Source organism: Musca domestica, unplaced genomic scaffold, assembly GCF_030504385.1.
Source record: "Musca domestica strain aabys unplaced genomic scaffold, Musca_domestica.polishedcontigs.V.1.1 2, whole genome shotgun sequence".
Classification (NCBI taxonomy): Eukaryota; Metazoa; Arthropoda; class Insecta; order Diptera; family Muscidae; genus Musca; species Musca domestica.
Window position 1 is genome coordinate 36,525,797 of NW_026712249.1, and position 20,891 is coordinate 36,546,687.

The 20,891-nt window shown below is 34.1% G+C and overlaps 1 protein-coding gene across 3 annotated transcripts in view; it reads right to left on the bottom strand.

The window, feature by feature from the left end:
- LOC101891129 (uncharacterized) overlaps positions 1-20,280 on the bottom strand; it is a 57,712-nt gene extending 37,432 nt beyond the window's left edge. For 2 of the 3 annotated variants that reach the window (XM_020037899.2, XM_020037900.2), the window contains exon 1: positions 20,105-20,280. The gene's annotated coding sequence lies outside the window, so the exon portion shown is untranslated. Of the gene's footprint in view, positions 1-10,329; positions 10,835-20,104 lie in introns of those variants that run through there. The other variant, XM_059122127.1, reaches the window with a different exon arrangement.
- Between the last annotated feature and the right edge of the window lie 611 nt (positions 20,281-20,891).

The following is a 20,891-nucleotide window of genomic DNA, read 5'->3' on the forward strand; positions in this document are numbered from 1 at the left end:
TGAAGTATTTTGGAAAGCAAGGTTGACACTAAAAAATACCAACGTGTTGATCACCTCAAGCAAGGCAACATTCGGGCAGCGTGTGTCGGTTTCATTGGCCGTTTGAAGGCCATAATTCGTGCTACAGATGACCAATTCGAACTAATCTAAACTTATTCTAAAATTTGATGCTATTTCCGACATTTTTTGCTTTCATTCAATAAAATTAAAAAAAATAATTAAAAATTATGGCGTTTGACTTCGTTGTAGTTCTTTCATCTCACCCTGTAGTAACATTTAGTACGCATATCCTAAACAATCTACATCTCTTCATCCTAGACTACATCTCTTCATCCTAGACAGCACCCAATTCCCATTTAGTACCATTTAGTACTTTTTATACTTCATGTTTCCCAAACCACCACAATATCTCAACCACATACGTCGACAGTGACATCTATATCAAACTTCCGGATTTTTTCTCTATCCATTCACTCAATATCCAATTTAGTACCACTTTGTATTTTGCGTACAATTATAGTACACATTTCCCAAAGCGCTTTCATATCTCTATCCTAGATGCCGGGATATGCTTCAATATCAAATATAAGAATTGTAACTATACCCCTTTACCCAATTCCCATTTAGTACCACTTAGTACTTTTCGACCAATTATAGTGCATGTTTCCGAAACCACCTCCATATCTTAGCCACAGACACCAACAATGACATCTATCATTTTCATTTTATCAAATTTCAGGATTTCAGCTCAATCCCTTCACCCAATACCAAATTTAAAACCACTTAGTACTTTTCGAACAATTATAGTACACCTTTCAAACCCACCTCTATATTTTAATTTCAGACACCAAAAGAGACATTCATATTAATTTTGTGGACTCCATCCAATACAAAACTGAGTATCATTTTGTACAAATATAGGACGCATTTTCAAACCACCGTCAAATCTCAAGCCCAGATATTAAAAGTTACCTGAATATCGAATTTCGGAATTTTATCTCTTCAACAAATACCACTTAGTACTTTTCGTACAATTATTGTACATTATTCCGAAACCACATCCATATGTCCAGACGTGAACAGTGACCCTGATACCATATTTTAGATTTCAAGTACTATCTGTTCACCCAAATTGTACCATATATAGTACTATTCGTGTGCCTACCAATAACAGGGCAATAAAAATTTTCAAAATTCCAGCTTGATCCGTTCACACTAAAGCAAACTGTTCCAAATTTAGTACCACCTACTATTGTAGACACACTTAGTACAAATTCTAATATCAAACTTACTTTCCAACCTTGATTCTCAATACCAAATCTCGAGTTTTTAGAATCTATCCGTTTACATAATACCTCTTTATTTGCGGAGGAAGTACCTATTCCAAAATTTCAAACCAAATTTGAAATAGTTCATTTCCATATAAAAACTTGTCTGCCAGAAGAAAGGGTGGCCATTAGGAGGCGAAATAAAAAATTCAAACATTTCCTTTGGAAGCAATGATCAAAATAACGAATATCGCGAACTATATTTTTCAGGGTGCTGTACGAAAACATACAAAACACATTTTCAATCCCAAAAGAGGTTCAGATATAATGTGCGTATGACCAACATTTTAGCCATTGATACCTCAAAAGTAAGAGTGATTACTAGACCCTCACACAAATGTCATTAAAGCCCCGTACTAAAATATGTTAAAATATAGGGTTCATATAAGTGCATAAGTTCGAGAGATCTCCGCCAATAAATATTCAACATTTCGAAAACTTATAATTGTTGAAACTTAGATTGCAAGTGATCTTAGACAATTTGTTTTCATCTTCAAATTTTTTTTCAAAATCTGGAATTGAAGAAGTTTTTTCGTTTGAGCCGTATTGACCAATTAGCCTAGATAGACATATGCTTGATAAATCTGTCGGCATACCGATTGAGAATATATGTCTTCTTTTTATTTAATTTGCTAACCATTTTTATGAAGTCCACACCGACTTGATATAAATCAGTCCAATGACCATAAATTTTCCACCTGAACTATTATCGATAAATTAAATCTTCTTTTAGCAAAAGACTTCATATTAACATTCACCAACATCAATCATGTCACTTGGCCGGGATGCTTCTATGGTTTGATCTTAACGGTGGCTCCCGCAATTGATTGACGTCAAGAACTAAGTTCTTCGGTCCATTCGATTTTCACGCCATGGATGAAATGGAGCACAACGTGTTTCTCTTCAGTTGTTCTTTTTTCTTCTTCGGTATTCTCTTTTTGTGAATGAATTTTTCCAATGAAGAAGAACGACCGAAGAATGTAATATGAGTAACAATTTGTTATCGTATCCCACAAAGATGATGAGTTGAAGACAAGAGGGGGATCTATATTAAATAATATGGCCATAATTAATTGGCTGCATCATGGGAAAAGGTGTGAATTCGAAAATGTATAGTTTTTCGTTAAATTTTATTAAGATTGTCATAACGTTAATTCGATTCCATTAAAACAAATTGAAAAACAGCATGCATCGACAGAAGTGGAGGACAATGTTAAGAATGGTGGAGGATGGGAAGCAATCGAACTGGTTTTTTGAAAAGTCATTCAATGTTTTTTGGTTTTTATCGGCTTTAGCGGTTGTTGCTTGTTGGAGGCGCCCATCAATTATTTTTTTTTTGGGGGGGAACACCGATAATGTAGGGCCTGTAAACAGGGCATTTCTGTGACCAACGGCGATTACTGAAAATCATGTCACGGTTATTTGCGAAAGGGTTTTCGATGAAACCGCAAGTTGCCGCACACAGCAGCTGCTGTTGTAATTAAGGCTCAAATTAAAAGTTGTGTTTAGTTGTTTATCATTGGTAAAATATTGAGGCCTGAAGACTTAAGGGTAGGGTGGAAATTAATTATTTATTTTTAAATAAAATTTTCATCTGGTTAATTTTTTATAGATATTTAATTTTTTTTATATTTTAATTTTTTTTTTTTTTGACATATGGTTTGACGCCTGAAGCTAATTATTTAGAATGAGGAAATTTAATTTTTTCCACAGGCCAATATAGTTTTTTATCACAAGAGGTGGCCAATACTTTCATTATTTCATTTAAACTATTTTTTATATTTCTTCAATTCTTATTTAAATGATAATAAAAATAAATAAATAAATAAATTTGTGTTCCACCCCAATACACACATATATTAATGAAGAGGCAATGATATATGCTCCCCAAATTAAGTCACACAAATCTTGTTTAACATCGTGTTTTGTACGAGAAGGCGTTTTCTTCACCTTCAAGGATTATTTAAACAATTTGTTGGGACTGTGTCATTGCTGAAGTTATTTCAAGGATGCAAGAAGTAAATTAAAATAGTTCACAATTCTGCAGAAATTAAAACCTGAAGAGGCAACAATTAGGTTAACATTAATACAATGTAATGATGGTTAACACTTGTATTTCTTTCATTTGATATGATATTTAAATTAATTACACATTAAGATGTAAAATAATATTAATTTTTTTATTAAATAACTATTTAAATTAATAAACGTCATTATAAAAAATATAAAATTAAAAGTGGTGCATGGTGAAAAAATTGGGAACCTTTTGAAATATTTCAAGTAATTTTTTAAATATTTAAAGAATATAAATAAGTACATATACTACATTTGTCCAAAAAGAGGAAAACAGAAAAATATATATTTTTAGACAATCTTCAGGTTTTTTTTAAATGAAAACCTTTGATCTTCTATTGAATAAGACCTTTTGATGATGTAAAAAAATACTCTTAAATGGAAGAAGCGCTTCAGACGTTCTCTCAAAAAATATTTTTAGGTCTGCAATTGAAATAAGCCCTCAGACAATCAATGTATGTAGACTTAAATTATTAGTTCAGTTCCGAACCATTTTTTAGAGAAGATCTAATAGTTTTCTATAGAAGAGGACAGGGGATCTTCTATAGAATTCCAGATGATATTCTTCTATGGAAGACCAGATAGCCTTTTTCTATGGAATACCTGATAGTCTTCTCTTTGGATTACCAGATGATCTTCTTCTGTGGAAGACCAGATTGTCTTCTATGGAAGACCAGAATAGAAGAAGACAACTTGGTCTTCTATAGACGAACACCATTTGGTCTTATATAGAAGATATATAGAACTTTTTTTCTTCCATAGAAGAATACCTTCATCTACAGAATAAGACCTTCTGGTCTTCTATAGAAGAATACCTTCTGGTTTTGTATAGAAGAAAACATTCTGGTCTTCGATAGAAGAAGACATTCTGGTCTTCGATAGAAGAAGACATTCTGGGCTTCGATAGAAGAAGTCATTTTGGTCTTCTATAGAAGAAGATATTCAGGCGTTCTATAGAAGAAGATATTCAGGGGTTCTCGAACAGAATCTTCTGCTCTTCTATAGAGAAAGAGCTTCTGGTCACACAAAGAAGAAGACCATCTGGTCATTCACAGAAAAAGACCAACTAATGTATTTTAAATATTTTAAAGATTCTCCGGTTCATAGAAGAATACCATCTGCTCTTCTATAGAAGAATACTTTCTGGTGTTCTATAGAAGAAAATCTTCTGGTATTCTATAGAAGAAGACCATCGGGTATTCTATAGAAGAAGGCCGCCTGGAATAATGGAACAAGACCTTTTGGTTTTCTGATTACCTGTTGTTCTACAGAAGAAGGCCTTCGGGTCTTTTACAGAAGCAAAAACTTACAGGCCTTCTAAAGAGGACCTACTGGTCTTCTATAGTAGAAGTACTACATGTCTTCCATGACAGAAGGCCTTCTGGCATTATATGGCATTTTATAAAAAATAATAGGTCTTTTATAGAAGACAAAGAAGAAAACTACTTGCTGGTATTCTATAGAATTTGGAATTCTGGCCTTCTATAGAAAAATACCTTCTTGTACTCCATAGAAAATGACTTACTGGATTTCTATAGAAGAAGACCATCCTCTGTACAAGATGGTCATTTCTATAGAAAAAGGATTTCTGATCCTTTATAGAAGAAGATATATTGGTCTATATATGAATACTTTCTGGTCTTCTCTGGTGGAACACCTTCTGGTCTTCTATGGGAAAGACTGAGGAAAAGACCTACTGTTCTTTTGCAGGGTGTTCTAAAGAGAAGATCTTCTGGTCTTACGTAAAGGAGGCCTTCTTACCTTCTATAGAGAAGGTACTTCTTGTCCTCTATGGCAGGATACGAAGATAAGAATATTTCATGGAGAACTTCTCGTCTTCTTTGGAGAATATGTTTCTCTGTAGAGACGAACTTTTGGCCATCTGAGAGCATCATCAAATCATCTATACAAGAAGATATAGAAGATTTACTGGTCCGATTTGTAAGAATACCTGGACTTCCATAGAAAAACAATAGAAATAAATAACTTGTCTTTTTTATCTTTTATGGAAGAAATCTTTCTGTCCTTTGCTGAAACCTTCCATGAAGGATATTAGTCTTTAAGGTCTTCCATAAAAGCAAATCTTCTGATATTCTATAAAGGGTGACTTTCATGTCATCTCTAAAGAAGGCTAACTGGTCCTTTATTAAAGATGACCCTCTGGTCTCCAATTAAAAACAAACCAATACCGCGGGTGATTTAAATAGATTTTTAGATCTTTTTTAGTTGAGCCAGTTTCGAGTAGAGTCGTTTGGAACCCTTAAAAACCAAACAAGACCGTTTCCTTCTTTTTATATGTTTCGCGTAGGTTATTTACACATTAAGAAGTTGAAATAGTTCGCGAGATAAGATTTCCAAAAACTTATTGTTAAATGAATAACAATTAACAGTTGTTAATGAATAATATATATTTGAAGTTTCAGTGTTATTGCAATTTCTTCTTTACCATTGGGTAAAGCAAATTTACACTGCCCTTATCACGTAAAGTTTTTATGTGAGAAAGGTAAACTACTTTCACTTATTCCCCTATCACAATTCCAATAATGTGATCCAAATTCCACATTTTTCTTAGAAAATTAATTGCACTTAAAATTAAATGCACTACTACCTCAATAAAACCCCTGAACCCATTTACCGAACAGCTGATATCTGTCATCGACTTCTTTGGAATTTCATTTCATTTATGAATTCATGACGTGCTGTGTTGACAGTTATAACATTAATTCACGTTTGCATTTTGGTTTTCAAGTCTAGGTGTCTGTCGCCCACAGTATCAAAGTCGAACTTTCTATCAACTCGAACATTGTCATGGATATATGAACGCACTATTCTATGAATGGGAAATTTTCCCAAAAAAGGTCACAGAGCGAATATCGAATTAATTTCGTTTGTACCATTAATTATTTCATAGTTCAAAACTTGCGGGGCAACTGATGTACGTAAATAGATTTTCCAAATTTGGAAAGTAAAAGTGTTGGGGTATGTACAAGTAATGTTTTTTTTTTCTTTTTTGGTTACAAAATTATGAAATTTATTTCGATTTGTTGACGGATATTGAATAATGTTTGCTATTACGTATAGAAAAATTATGAAATTACTAATTTTTCAAATTGTTGACATAGGATGAAAAGCGTGAGTGTGAGTAACTAATTTATTTAACCATATTCAGAATATTTAAAATTTACGTTGGACAAATTTAATTTTAAAAATGTTAAAGCTCATGAAGTTTAGTGACAGAAATTTAAAATACGACATTAGCAAAGTAACAATATTAAGGAGCACATAAACTGTTTAGTAAAACAACCAAAAAATCAGATGGTTTTTTCAGTTTAATCAAACTGAATTATTGAACTAACAAACATGCTGTAATTCACAGGCGAGCTCTACAGAATTTTCGATGCCTTTTTTCCTGAAATCTGCGGAAGAAAAACTAAATTTTATACCTGCTTAGTTGCCAAAAAGGGCCAAAGTCTAAAAAACACTTGAAGGTACTATTATATTGGCGCTATATCGAACAGTATATCACCAATGTCTATTGAAGGTAGAGTTTCTATCAAATAAGAATTCGAAATTTAATAAAATGTGTGAAAATATGTATTTACGAAATTTATGTATTTCCAATGGTGAGTGACATATGTCAAATAAGTCAAAGGGTCGGAAGTATCAAATCTTCTCAAAGAACGAAATAAAAAATAATTTTGATCTACTATAAAATCTGGACATACATTGAATATTATCCTTCGAAGTTGTGTTCACCAACAAAATTTAAAAAAAAAGCCTTTTGGATTGAAGATATCCCAATGGTGGACTATATAAACTGATAGCAAATTCATTTGGAACATAGGATTGTAGCTTTTGAAATACTTATTGTGTAGAAGGAAGTCTCTTCAACATAAAGCATACCATTTTTGAGAATTGTGATTTATTTAGTCTTTTTGCAATAGACGGTATATATTACATGATCATCAAGTCACTTTGGGACGTTTGGAGCCGATCTAGCTGTTATGATTACCAAATTTAATTCGTGTTCGGAGATGGGAAATATCGGACCACTCCCTCTAGTAAGACGCCCCACCCCAAAAAAAAAAAAAAGAAAAAAAAAATAAGTAAATAAATAAAAAAATAATCATGATTCAATTTTCGCATATCCTCCTATTTTTATCAATTGTAGATCTGGTATGAAAATGGGATAGAATGGTACCTTTATTATAAAGGGCCTACATTTTGAATAATCTTCATGAAATAATAATCAATCTGATTATTTTTTTTTTGTGAACGGAAACAGCTGGTAATTTGAAATGTTGGTATTGGTGGTAGGTTTGTGGTAAATAAATGTGTGTTACAAGTGTACGAAAAGTACTAAATAGTACTATATTTGGTGTAATTTGTTATTGGATGAACAGATAGTGCTTGAAATCGCAATTTTGGTACATGGTCGCTGTTCAGGTGTAGCCTGGACATATGTAAGATATGGTGGTTGTTTTTGGAAATGCCTGAAATAAAAAGTACGAAAGGTACTAAATGTTACTACATTTGGTATAGGGTGAGGGGATAGGGGTGGAATCCTAAAATTTCATGTTGGTTGGTATCTGGAATTGAGATATGTAGGTGGTTTTGGAAATGTTTCCTACATTTGTTCGAAAAGTACTAAGTAGTACCAAATTGGGTATTGGGTGGTGGAATAGAGCTTAAATCCCGAAATTTGATATTGAGGTCTCTGTTGGTTTTATTGCGAAAGAGTACTATAATCGTACTAAATAGTACTAAATTTGCATCACTATTGGTGTATACGATTTTGGTTATGCGTAATCAATGTTCCTAACTTTGGTATTGAGAAAAGGGCTTGGTTCAAAGATTTTGAACACATTTTTGCGTAAAAGGTAAACATGTCTCAATCATTCTTTCCGAAAAAAAAAACCCTAGAGTGAGTAAAAATATGTTGTTTTGCAGGTATATCACGAACTATAAGTGTTGGTGTCTAAGGAAAAGGGATGTAGATGTGAAATGGACCAAAATCAGAAAGATTTTCTGATTTTGCTGTTGCTTTTCAGGCTACAACCAATTTTTAATGGAGTTAGAAAAAAATCCATTGAACCCCGAATATTTGTAATCTCGAGCAAATCACAAATTCATTAAAGGGCTACTTCTGACCACTACAGTGATGCTGATAGCTAAGATATCGGATATATAGCAAAATAGGTAAAATATATATTTAAAAGAAATATACCTTATTTATTTAGTCTTATAAGTCCGGAACCGCTTGACTTTCACAATTCTCATCAATTTGGTCTCTTGCCAGAAAAGGATAAAATCTAAGAAAAACACGTAAAAATATTCCAATAAAAAAGTGAATATTTTTGTTTAATTTTTTGGAATATTTTATATCACATGCGATTTTTTTCAATTTGACTTACAATTTTGAATAGCATATTTTCTAAAGTTTTCCTATACTACGTGTTGAGGGTATTATATACAGGTCACGATTATCGCCCGATCCTCATGAAACTTTGCATATGGGTAGGGTTAGGGTCAATATTAAAGCCTATTGTTATGGAGATGTATATTTAGATGTTCAAATGAACCAAAAAAATCAATTTTTTTCTGAATTTGCAGTCGCTCTATGGGTCACAATTGAAAACCAATCGACATAAGGAGAGAGTTAAGGATAAGAACAAGTTCAGCATATTGGATGACCATTGGATTATATTTAGCTATAAAATGGACCACAACTTTTGTTACATTTATTGCGAATACATAACAACACGGAGGAGTGCGTAAATAAGTGTAACATCTCGGTAGGGCTCTAAAACGTAATCTTCCAAAATAGATTTCGACATAATGGTGGCTTCCAAAATATTGTAGTGTTATGGGGTATCACATGTCATCATATCATCACGTTTGCTTACTTGTTGGTATTGAAAATGGAACATATAGGTCCGTGATTTCTTATAGCCCATATTTAACGGTACTACACGATTTAAGTCATTTGCCTCCCATATACTAGGGCTCAAACGAAAGGTCGAGTGTCTGGACAGTATGAGAATTTTAAAAGTTTAGTTTTTTTGATTTAAAATCTGCTTTTACCCCACTTCATTGGCTATACAAATGTTTTGATTTATATTTGTTGAGAAAGGAACGTGACCACAGTTCAGGTGACACCAGGAAGTGTTCTTACGAATTCCACTGCTCCATATGTAATTTAATGAGTTCCTTAACCATTGCACAAACAACAAATTCAAACTCACAACATTTTGTTATTTGACAAAATTTTAAATAAGAAAACGAATACTATGTACCCGAAAAAAATCGGTTAAATAATATTACAGTCCTCGACACGTTCACATAAAAAAAAAACATTTGAAATGTCCAACTGCTGATTTTGTTGGTTGGCCAAATAAAGTACATTGTTTGGCGATTCGTCGAATTTTGAATTGCCGAAGACGAAAACGACAGCTGGGCGGTCGGTCGGTCGGATTGGTCGATCATTGGAATATATGATTCAAAAAAGTAATAACAATAATTAATTAAAAATTCAAGGCAGGATTCACAATTTGTCGTTACGCTCACGCTCACATTCACTCAGTCAGTCAGTCGGGTTGACTGACTGGCTGTCTGACACTCATTCTTTGCAGTTGTAGAGTAAATGGTGGCCACCAACACAAACCGATAAATGAGTGAGTGGTTGGCTGGCGACCAAAAATCCAACTGCAGAGATCCAAAAAGAGGCATTTGACTTTGAACTTTTTGTTTTGTTATTCAAAATCACTTTGAACACTTACAAAATATTTAAAAATTCAATTTCAATGAACATATTTTTCTTATTTTTTAATTTTCTGTTGCTGTTTCTTATGTGCATGGAATAAGAAGAATGTATGAATGTGTTTGTTTTTTGGATATCAATTTTTTAGAATTTTATATTGCACCATACCTTTTATTTTCAAAATTCTTATCGATTTTTTTTTTTTTTGAGTTTTGTTACAATTTCCAATATGTTGTTTATTTGTTTTCTTTTCTCACACACGTACAAATCACAAACACTATGAACTATTGTTTTTCGCTGGTTCTGTTCCTTTAAGAACTTTTATTCCTTATCTTTCACAAATTGAAATTCGTTTAAACACGCTTTCGTTTCGCTTAGACGTGCGCCCGTTAACGTTGTTTTAACTTTGCGCAACCGCAACGTTCTGGTGCTCCTGCGAATGTTGCGCGAAATATTTGTTAAAAACTCTTCGCGTTTTCGATTTCCGATTTAACGGGGGATATTCTTGCCGGCAGTCGACGACGCCGTCGTCGTTGTCTCGATCGTATTAAAATTATTAAACACGACGAATATCGATGTGATAATTACACATAAACACGCACGACGACAACTTGTTGGTTGGTTGTAGCGGCTTTTCGTAATGCGAGAAATGCTAGGCTTCTTTATGTGTGCGCGTGTGTGTGTATGTTCGACTGTGCGTTCTTTGGGAAAGAAAAAAATTAATAATAAGTAATCTGATTTCGTAGGTTTTTTCGATTATCTCAGAAACACAGTGGTTCTAGTTTTTAATATATTTTGTAGTTTTATAAAAACAAATTAAAAAAGTTGGAAGTTCGGCCAGGCTGAATATAAATATGAAATGAATACCCCCTACCATTTAGAACGAATTTGGCAATTTTCAAAAACCTCAAATCCGTTGAAAATTCATTTCAAATCCTACGACGACGTGGACTTGCATAGGCAAGTTTTGTCAATAGCCAGTACAATACTCAAATGCGAAACTAAAAAAAGAAATTCCCTGAATAATGTAGCTAAAATCATGAAAATACCGAATATTTATGGGGCTATACGAAGACGTGCCATAGGCTGTAGTATTCATTACGAACTTGAAATACCAAATTTGAAATAATTCCGATGAATAATGTCGCTAAAATTATCAAAATACCGAATATAGGGAGATACCGATATAGGAGGGCTATTGAAACAATTCCGGTAAATAACGTCGCTAAAATCATCAAAATACCGAATATCGGGAGGTGCCGTTATATGGGGGCTATACGGACTCGTGAACATGCACAGACAATTTTCTGTCATAGGCTGTAGTATTCATTACGAACTTCAAATACCAAACAATTCGGTTGAATAATTTAGGTTAAATCATCAAAATACCGAATATAGGGAGATACCTATATAGGAGGGCTATACCAAAACGTGGACCTGCACAGACAATTTTCTGTCATAGGATGTAGTATCCTAAAAAAAAATTCAAATACCAAATTTGAAACATTTTCGGTGAATAATGTCGCTTAAATCACCAAAATATCGAAAATAGGGTGGTGCCATTATATGGGAGCTATACCAAAACGTGGACCTACATTGTTAATTTTCAATACCAAAAGTCCTGCAGGCTAATACATATTTTAGTAAAATTTAATCAACCTACTTCATTTCGTTTGGAAATTAGAGTGATTTCCACAGACGAACATCGATATAGAATTTTATGCTGATCAATAACATATACATATATTTTGTGGGATCTAAAATGTATATTTCGAGGTGTTACAAACGGAATAACAAACTTAATATACCCTCCATAATATGGTGGTAAAAAATGTAATTCCAACCGGCCTACAACACAAAAACAAGCGTTGATGGACCAATATTGGAATGTTGTACTGAATATGGACTGCATGGATCTGTGCCTAAGCAAAAACTAAACGCCCCACACGGTACCTCCCGTATCGTCTTTATTTAAATTCCAGGCAGGCATTTTATACCCTCAGCCATAAGAGGGTATATATCATTTGATACGGCCAAAACGTGCCTTTGGACCAAAACCGTCTCTTTGGACCAAATCCGTTTCAGACTATTTGAAGTCGATCTAGCGATTTCCGTCCGTCTTTCTGTCTATCTCTCTGCTGGCTGGTGTGCACGATAACTATCGACGGGAATATCCGATTTGGTTAAAACATCGTAAAATTATTGTCAAACTAGACGAGTTCGGAGATGGACAATATCGGTCCACTCCTTCGGTCTACTCCTTCTGATACCTCCCTCACAAAATGTCAAAATTTTCAAAGAAAATAATTTACTGTACAGAAAGAGGTTGGATAATCCGATTTTGCTCCAACTTTGTAAATGCTGATATTTCCATCAGTGCTAGGTCAGGTACGAAAATGAACAATATCGGTCCACTCCATAAAGTACCTCCTCCACAACGGGTCAAAATTGTGATTAATTATAACTCATTTTATAATGTGAGGTAAGAGTCCGATTGTCTTGGAATTACACACACCACAACATTTTTAATAATCCTAGGTCTGGTGTGAAGATGGAATATATCGGTCCAATCCTTCTGGTACCTTTCCCACAAAGGGTCACAATTTTGAATATCCATGAAGCTCATAAAACGTTAAAAATTCAGACTTGATTCATCGAAATATTTCCATCAAACCAAGAACTGTTATAAAGATAACAGAGAAGGAAGTAACCAATATACAGTGTGAGATAAAGAAAACTGCAACCAACTTCAGACTGCTGTCATTTCTAAACCACTGGTCCACTGGTGGAAGTGGACGGAAGAAAACAGCAACATCAGCAGAAATGGTTCGAAAAATAAAGAAGCCCTTGATCGAAACCCGCGTCGCTGTTGCCGAAGAATAGCATGTGAGCTAAACATATCGTAACATTCCATTCGACAAATATGAGCTCGGGGTGAAGTCATTTAAATTCTAAAAAGAGCAAGAACTTACACCGCAACTGAAAATAGATTAGAAAGAAAATAGACCCAAAAGAGCTAAAAAGTAGCTTCGCTTGGCCGAAAGTAGTGAAATGCCGAATACCGCAGAGCAACATTCGGGCAGCGTGTGACGGTTTCATTGGCCGTTTGACCAATTCGAACAAATCTAAACTTATTCTAAAATTTGATGCTATTTCCGACATCTTTTTCTTTAATTTAATAAAATTGAAAAAAAAGTGAAAATTATGGCATTTAACATTCTTGCAGTTTTTTTTATCCTCACCCAGATGTAAGAAGGTTTTTCAATGGATGAAGTATTTTTTTCTGGCTTAACTCAATTTTATTATCTGTTGCTGATATGTAAATTAAAAAAAAAACATGAATGGGAGCAACGAAATGCTTCCTTTAAATTTTTCTCTGATTTGGAGGATCTAACAGAGACCTTCTTTGTGGGTGGTTTTTTGTAGCTTTAATCCACTGAGAAATAAAAAGTTTGTAAAAAACTCTGTCTGAAACCCTCAAAATGTTATATAGGATCAATATAAAAGTGAACTTAACTTCACAAAATTTTGCAGAGAGAGATTCTCAAAATACCTTACATTTGAAAGTGCCGTTATATATGGTGGATATAAAATAGCAGGACAACCTTAAACATGTTAAACAAGGAGAGATTATATCTACTCCGAACTCTAAATGTCAAGTTAAACAAGTAAGCAAAGGCTGCAGTCGAGCGGGGCCGACCGTTGAATACCCTACAACACTATAATAAACGATACAGTTTATATAGGCGCGATACTCGAAAGAATTCCACAAGATATTGTTACAAATTATAAAAGAAAACCATCAGGTTTCGTTCTCTAATTTTCGAATAATAGCAACTTAAACTAATTTGCTCATTTTCAATTTATTGGTAGATGTTGCACGTAAATTGTCTTCCTAGATCTGGAACCAATATTTCCCAAAGACCTATAATCTCTCAGAAGTGGCAAAAGATTAACATTTATTATTGGTTTTTGACTGAAACACATATATATGAGATACAGACATTTGACTATATTCTTCAACGAAATCAGCGTTAACGAAATAGTCAGAAGTGCGTCTTTCCTGTATTTTTGAATTCTCCAAAAAGTCACTGGAATGGACATTTTTTGTCTACAAAAGTTGGCAAACTATTTCGCACATTGAATATTTTTGGATGACCATCCAAAACTGCTTGGCTTTTGCAATGTCCGGTAACCCCCATTCAAATGTGCATGAGGATCGGGCGATAATTACGACCTGCTGACAATTTTGCAGTTTTTTGGTCCATTTCAACCCCTACATATATGGCGATCATCTCCAAAAAGAGTAGGCTTCTATTCTGACCCTCATCTTATCCCCATGCAAAATTTCGTAAGGATCGGGCCATAAATGCGATCTGTATATGATATCCTGATATCCTAACTACTTAGTTTTGTTAGCTGTAGAAATATTACCAAATGTTTAATTCAAAATCAAAATATGCCAAAAATATGACAAAATTGAAAAAAATATGAGAAAATGTTACAAAACCAATATTTTCATCTTTAGAGAGATATTTTTATGCGATTTTTTTAATTAATGAGAACTGTCAAAATCAGTTCAGCCGTTCTCGACATATAAGAGACTTTTCAAGCATATCTCCTTTGATAGACATATATATCGCACATATTTTGCTATATGTCCGATTTGTTGGATAATAACATCAATGTAAAGGTCAGAAGTAACCTTTTGATGGTTTTGTGATTTCGCCGGGATTTAAAATATTCGCGGTTTAATGAAAAATTTTGATTTTTTTCAACACAAAAGATATGGTATATTTTACCCGCTAAATATTATCCGATGACCACCCAAATTGGTAGGCTTCTTCCCTGCCCTAAACTCTAGCTACATTCCGTCGATTGGTCTATAATTGCTACCTGTATAGCTACTGCAAAATCCGACATTTATTCAGTATTTGGTCCATTTCAACCCCTAAACATTTTCGTAAGGATCGGGCCATAATTGCGACCTGTAACGTGATTACAAATTAACATGGATAGACGGACAGACGGACGGACGGACATACATAGCTAGATCGGCTCAGCTCGGCGAGCTAGGAAGATCCATATATACTTTCCTATGTGGGAAACCAATATTTCGAGGTGTTACATAAATTCTGGCCCAATCAAACATGTAATACCCCAACACATAGTGTTGTAGGGTATAAAAACAAACGTATTTTTGAAAATTTATATAAAATCGGAAAATCATTTTTTGAAAAAAATCAGTTTGGTTGCATAAAAATAAATTGAATATAAGTTTAGGTCAGTAAGATTATTTCGAAAGTGAAATAACAATAAATATATATATTCTTTGCCCAAAGAAATTAAAAATAAATATAATTCAACTATAAATTAAGAACTTCAAGTAATTGAAGTAAGAAAATATTGAAACACATTTTTTTTTATAAAATCTGTTAATGTATGAGTACAGTACGATTTTGTCTTAGTAAGCGGAATTTTATATGGAGTTTCCTCCTGCTTGATTGTAATGACTATCAGCAACGCAGAGTACAAAATTATAGGAGGTAGAAGTAATCTAGGCCTGACTAGACATTATTTTTTTGAAGAAAAAATGTAAATATTTATACCTTTCATCTATAATGCAGGGTATATTAAGTTTATCTTTCAAAATTTTCGTGGGAGATCCCAAAATATATATTTAGGACTAGCGTAAAGTTAAATTTTTAATTTAGCCAAGTAGCCAAGTCTGTCTCAGTCACTTGAAACCATGATGGAGTCCGCATTAGAGATATAATGTTATACAGGGAGTACCAGGATAAAATACCAGGATATTTGCTATTAATAAGTACTTACGGATTAATAAATATCTACAACGGTTGCTTACCTAAAATAAAAACAGAAACAATATTTTTAATATTAAACTGTTAACTTGTAAAAAAATTAAATTATAAAATTCTAAAATGAAATGAAACATATCCTTATCTGTAATTTTTTGTATGTTCGGCAACAAGTATATTCTAAATATTCCATATCTCTATGTTCTAATGATCAAAAAGATTGCTGTATACAAACTTCTTTCGTTAGAACTGAATCTAAAGTCTTGGAAATAGTAATTGAGATCCACGACTTTTTTCACCATTTGTATAAGAGGAAGAGGAATAAAAAGGAATATATTTTACACTATGAACGTAACATAAATTTTAAGAAAAAAAAAAACAAAAACACAGACAAAAGCAGCTAATTTCCGCCACACCGGATCTTTAATACTCTTCACCTTGAAACTTGAAAAATTTCAAAATAATTCCGTAGAAAAATACCTCTCAAATGGTACGCTTTATATGGAGGCTACGCGAAGACGTGTTCTTCATAAGTATTTTTTTTGTCACAGGCTGTAGTAAACATTACGAACTTCAATTATGAAATTCGAAACAATTCTGTTGAAAAAAAAACCGTTGAAATCGTCAAAATACCGACTAAAGAGAGGTATCGTTATAAGGAGGCTATACAAGGACGTGGATCTGCATAGACACTTTTTTAACATACATTGTAGTACCTATTACGACCTTCAACTGCGAAATCTTAAACAATTCCGGTATTCGGTATTTTGATGATGTTAGCAACATTATTACGCTACAATAATCAAAATACCGAATATCATCAAAATAACGAAAAAACTGCAACTAACTTCAGACTGCTGTCATTTTTAAGACACTCGTCCGACAGCTGTTAAAATTATTCCAGTGACAGCTCATTATATTGTTTACAAGCGTACCAAAGCATTTTAGTGAGAATTTTCCAGAAAAAAAATTATTTGTGATGGAATTCAAGCGTGATAGTGTGACTTCTTTATATTTGGCTGGAAGACCACAAGTGGCTATCATTAGAGAACTCCAGCATTTAAATGTGAATAAATCTTTTATGTCTCGTGCCATCGCTCTTTACCATGATACTGGTAGCGTAGTCCGACGTCAAGGATGTGGACTGAAGAAAACAGCAACATCAGCAATAATGGTTCGAAAAGTAAGGAAGCGACTTGATCGAAACCCTTGTCGCAGTGGCCGAAAAATGGTGGACGTGAGCTGAACATATCGAAATATTCCATTCGGCAAATATTGAAAAATGAGCTCGGGGTAAAGCCATTGATATTCAGCACGCGCCACCCAAGGAATGGTTACAAAATGAGGTTCCTCGCTTCATTTCCAGCGCACAATGGCCACCAAAATCTACGGATACTGTGTCTGGAGAATTTTGAAAAACAAGGTTGACACTAAAAAATACCAAAGTGTCGATCACCTCAAGCAAGCGCTTCACCGGCAATGGGCTAAATTGCCTCAGAGCAACATTCGGGCAGCGTGAGACGGTTTCATTGGCCGTTTGAATGCCATAGTTCGTGCCAAATGTGACCAATTCGAAAAAAAATCTAAACTTCTTCTAAAATTTGATGATATTTCCAATATTTTTGCTTCCATTCATTCAAAAAAAAAAAAAAGAAAAAAGTAAAAATTATGGCGTTTGACTTTGTTGCAGTTTTTTATCTCACCATGCTACAGCTGTATCTGAACCGATTTTTACCAAATTAATTTTTCAGTCGGAATTGCCACAATCCACTCCATTTGGGCTGATGTTACCAATTTGGTGCACAATAAACCTGATATCGGATTAAAATATATACACATGGAAGCTATAGCCTAATCTGATCCGATCTGAATAAAATTTGACAGAGGTATTTTTGAGCACCATTAGTTATCTGGTGCCAAATATCATTCTTGTGGTGTGCATATTACCCATCTGAGGGACTTAAACCCCCCAAGTCGGATGAAACATATATATGGAAGTTATAGCTATATCTGAAGAGATTTTCACCAAATTTGAGGTATATATTCGAACTCTTATTTCGCATTTAATAACAGTTAGAATTTTTTAAAATGTTATCCATTTTGGGGGTGGTACTAAAAGAAGTGGATCGATAATTCTATTTCCCACCTGACCTAGGAATTATACACACATATATATATATATATATGTTTCACCCGATTTGAGTTTCCATCAAATTTCGGGAAAATCGTTTCAGTATGGGATATGCCTCCCATATATTAGCTCCCCCAGAAACCAAATTACAACTGCTCAAAGGTTGATAGGAGATACTATCTACTTCAAATAAATTATTTTTAATGGGAGCTCTACTAAATATGCATAATGGGTATCATATAGTCGGCCCCGCCCGACTTTTGGCTTTTCCTTTTTCATGAGTTGTATTGTACCATCCGATATTCGATAATTTTAGAGGCTTGTATTTCAATGGACTTTTTTAATTTTCCCGGTTTTTTTTCCAAATGGTGCAGTGAGTAAAAAGTTATGTCCGTCCGAACTTAGCTGTTTTTTAATTCTTAGGTAAAAAAAGCTTGAAAAAAGACATGTGTTCAAAATTATGGAAATTTCCCCTACCGTTCAAATTTTTACAAAATTCTGACAATGAAAAAATAAATACAAAGCCCCTATACCACATAGACAACAGACTATCTTTTTCTAAAAAAAAATCGGCTTTAAATGCAAATTTGTGTAAACTATGACCCAATGAAAAAATACCCCTGGTATAAAAAAAATGCAAAGGTATAATAACATGTACTATAGATTCATATAGGGTATGCACTGGTAGCCGCCTTCGATTCAAATGTGCGGGCGATAATTACGACCTGCTGACAATTTTGCAGTTTTTTTTTCCAAAATTTCGTAAGGATCGGGCCATAAATGCGATCTGTATATAATATCCTGATATCCTACCTACTTAGTTTTGTTAGCTGTAGAAATATTACCAAATGTTTAATTCAAATTGAAAATATGCCAAAAATATGACAAAATTGAAAAAAATATGAGAAAATTTACAAAATCAATATTTTCATCTTTAGAGAGATATTTTTATGCGATTTTTTTAGAAGTTTTTTCTTTTCTGCCAGGAGGCCATTCTGAATTAATGAGAACTGTCGAAATCAGTTCAGCCGTTCTGGACATAAAATAAATCTTTCAAGCATATCTTCTTTGATAGACATATATATCGTACATATTTTGCTATATATCCGATTTGTTGGATGTTAACATCAGTGTAAAGATCAGAAGTAACCCTTTCATGGCTTTGTGATTTCGCCGGGATTTAAAATATTCGCGGTTTAATGAAAAATGTTGAATTTTTTCAACACAAAATATATGGTCTATTTTACCCGCTAAATATTATCCGATGACCACCCAAATTGGTAGGCTTCTTCCCCGCCCTAAACTCTAGCTACATACGAAATTCCGATATTTTTTCAGTATTTGGTCCATTTCGACCCTTAAATATTATGCGATCATCTCCAAAAGAAATAGGGTTATATTCTGACCCTAGCCCCACCTCCATTTTAAATTTCGTGAAGATCGGACCATAATTGCGACCTGTAGAGTGATTACAAATTAACATGGACAGACGGACAGACGGACGGACGGACGGACATACATAGCTAGATCGACTCAGCTCGACGAGCTAGGAAGATCCATATATACTTTCCTATATGGGAAACTAATATTTCGAGGTGTTACATAAATTCTGGCCCAATCAAACTTATAATACCCCCAACACATAGTGTTGTAGGGTATAACAATTAATCATTTTGGGTATGACAAAATGAATAAATTTCCTTCTAAAAAACTCGGAACCGTATATCGTTCCTCGGCAAAAAAATTGCCCACACATAAAAAAGTTATTTTTTGCATTGCTTAAAATCATGATCTCTAAACAACATTCATGCCATATTATATACGCGACACATTTTCTAAAAATTCACAATGTATTATATAATTTATTTTTTTTATTATATTTTAAACCATTGCAATTTACGAACCACACTCTCTGATTTTATTTGTTTATTATTTAAAACCACTGTGCTTTTTCTTCTTGCCTTAGATTTTCTATCGGGCTATCTCACGTTACCGTATTTTGTTGCAGAGACTTTGTTTTCTTTTTTGCACTAAGCCACCTAGGCTCGTCTGTCGTCCGTCACTCAGTGTCAGTATTACAAGTTCAAGACGCGTCTTTGCGTTAGGTTCTGTGCGCCTGCGCGTTGTCACTCCGAGTAGCACCGTTAAACTGAACGCACGCAAATGACGATGAACTGCATTAAGTGCGTCCGTCGGTCGTTGGGTGACAATTGTTGGATAATAACTCGGCCGCAAGCGCTGTGGAGCCTAGACACCAAGACTGTTGTCTCTTCACTTTTTTTTTGGTTCTTTGCTTTGGTCGGGTGTTCAATGGAAAAACTACAACTACCACAAAATAAAATAAAAATAAATAAATAAATATTGGCAGCAGTTATGCATACCAAAGGAATGGAGGAATAAAATGGTCATTACCTACCTTACCTACTCTCTTACTCACTGAGCGTGTTGGCTTTCTTGTTTATTTTGATTTTTTTTCAATTTTTGAATTTTTACAAAACCTTTTTTGTTGGCCGTAGGCGGTCGGGGACGCACTGAATAACATTACTTATGCGTAGTGTGTATCTGGACGACAATTGAACGTTGGCCGATGTAACGCCAAGCAGCCATTCGCTCTGCGTTCACTCGTTCGTTGGCTAGCTGCATTCCTCCTTCAAGGTGTTTTCTGTGCATCAGACACTGATTCTGAACTTGAGTGTGTTGCTTCGATAATTTGTCGATGCATTAAATCGCTGGCCAACCAGCCGCAAAATGCATCCTTGGGAGTGAATGACATTTGTGCG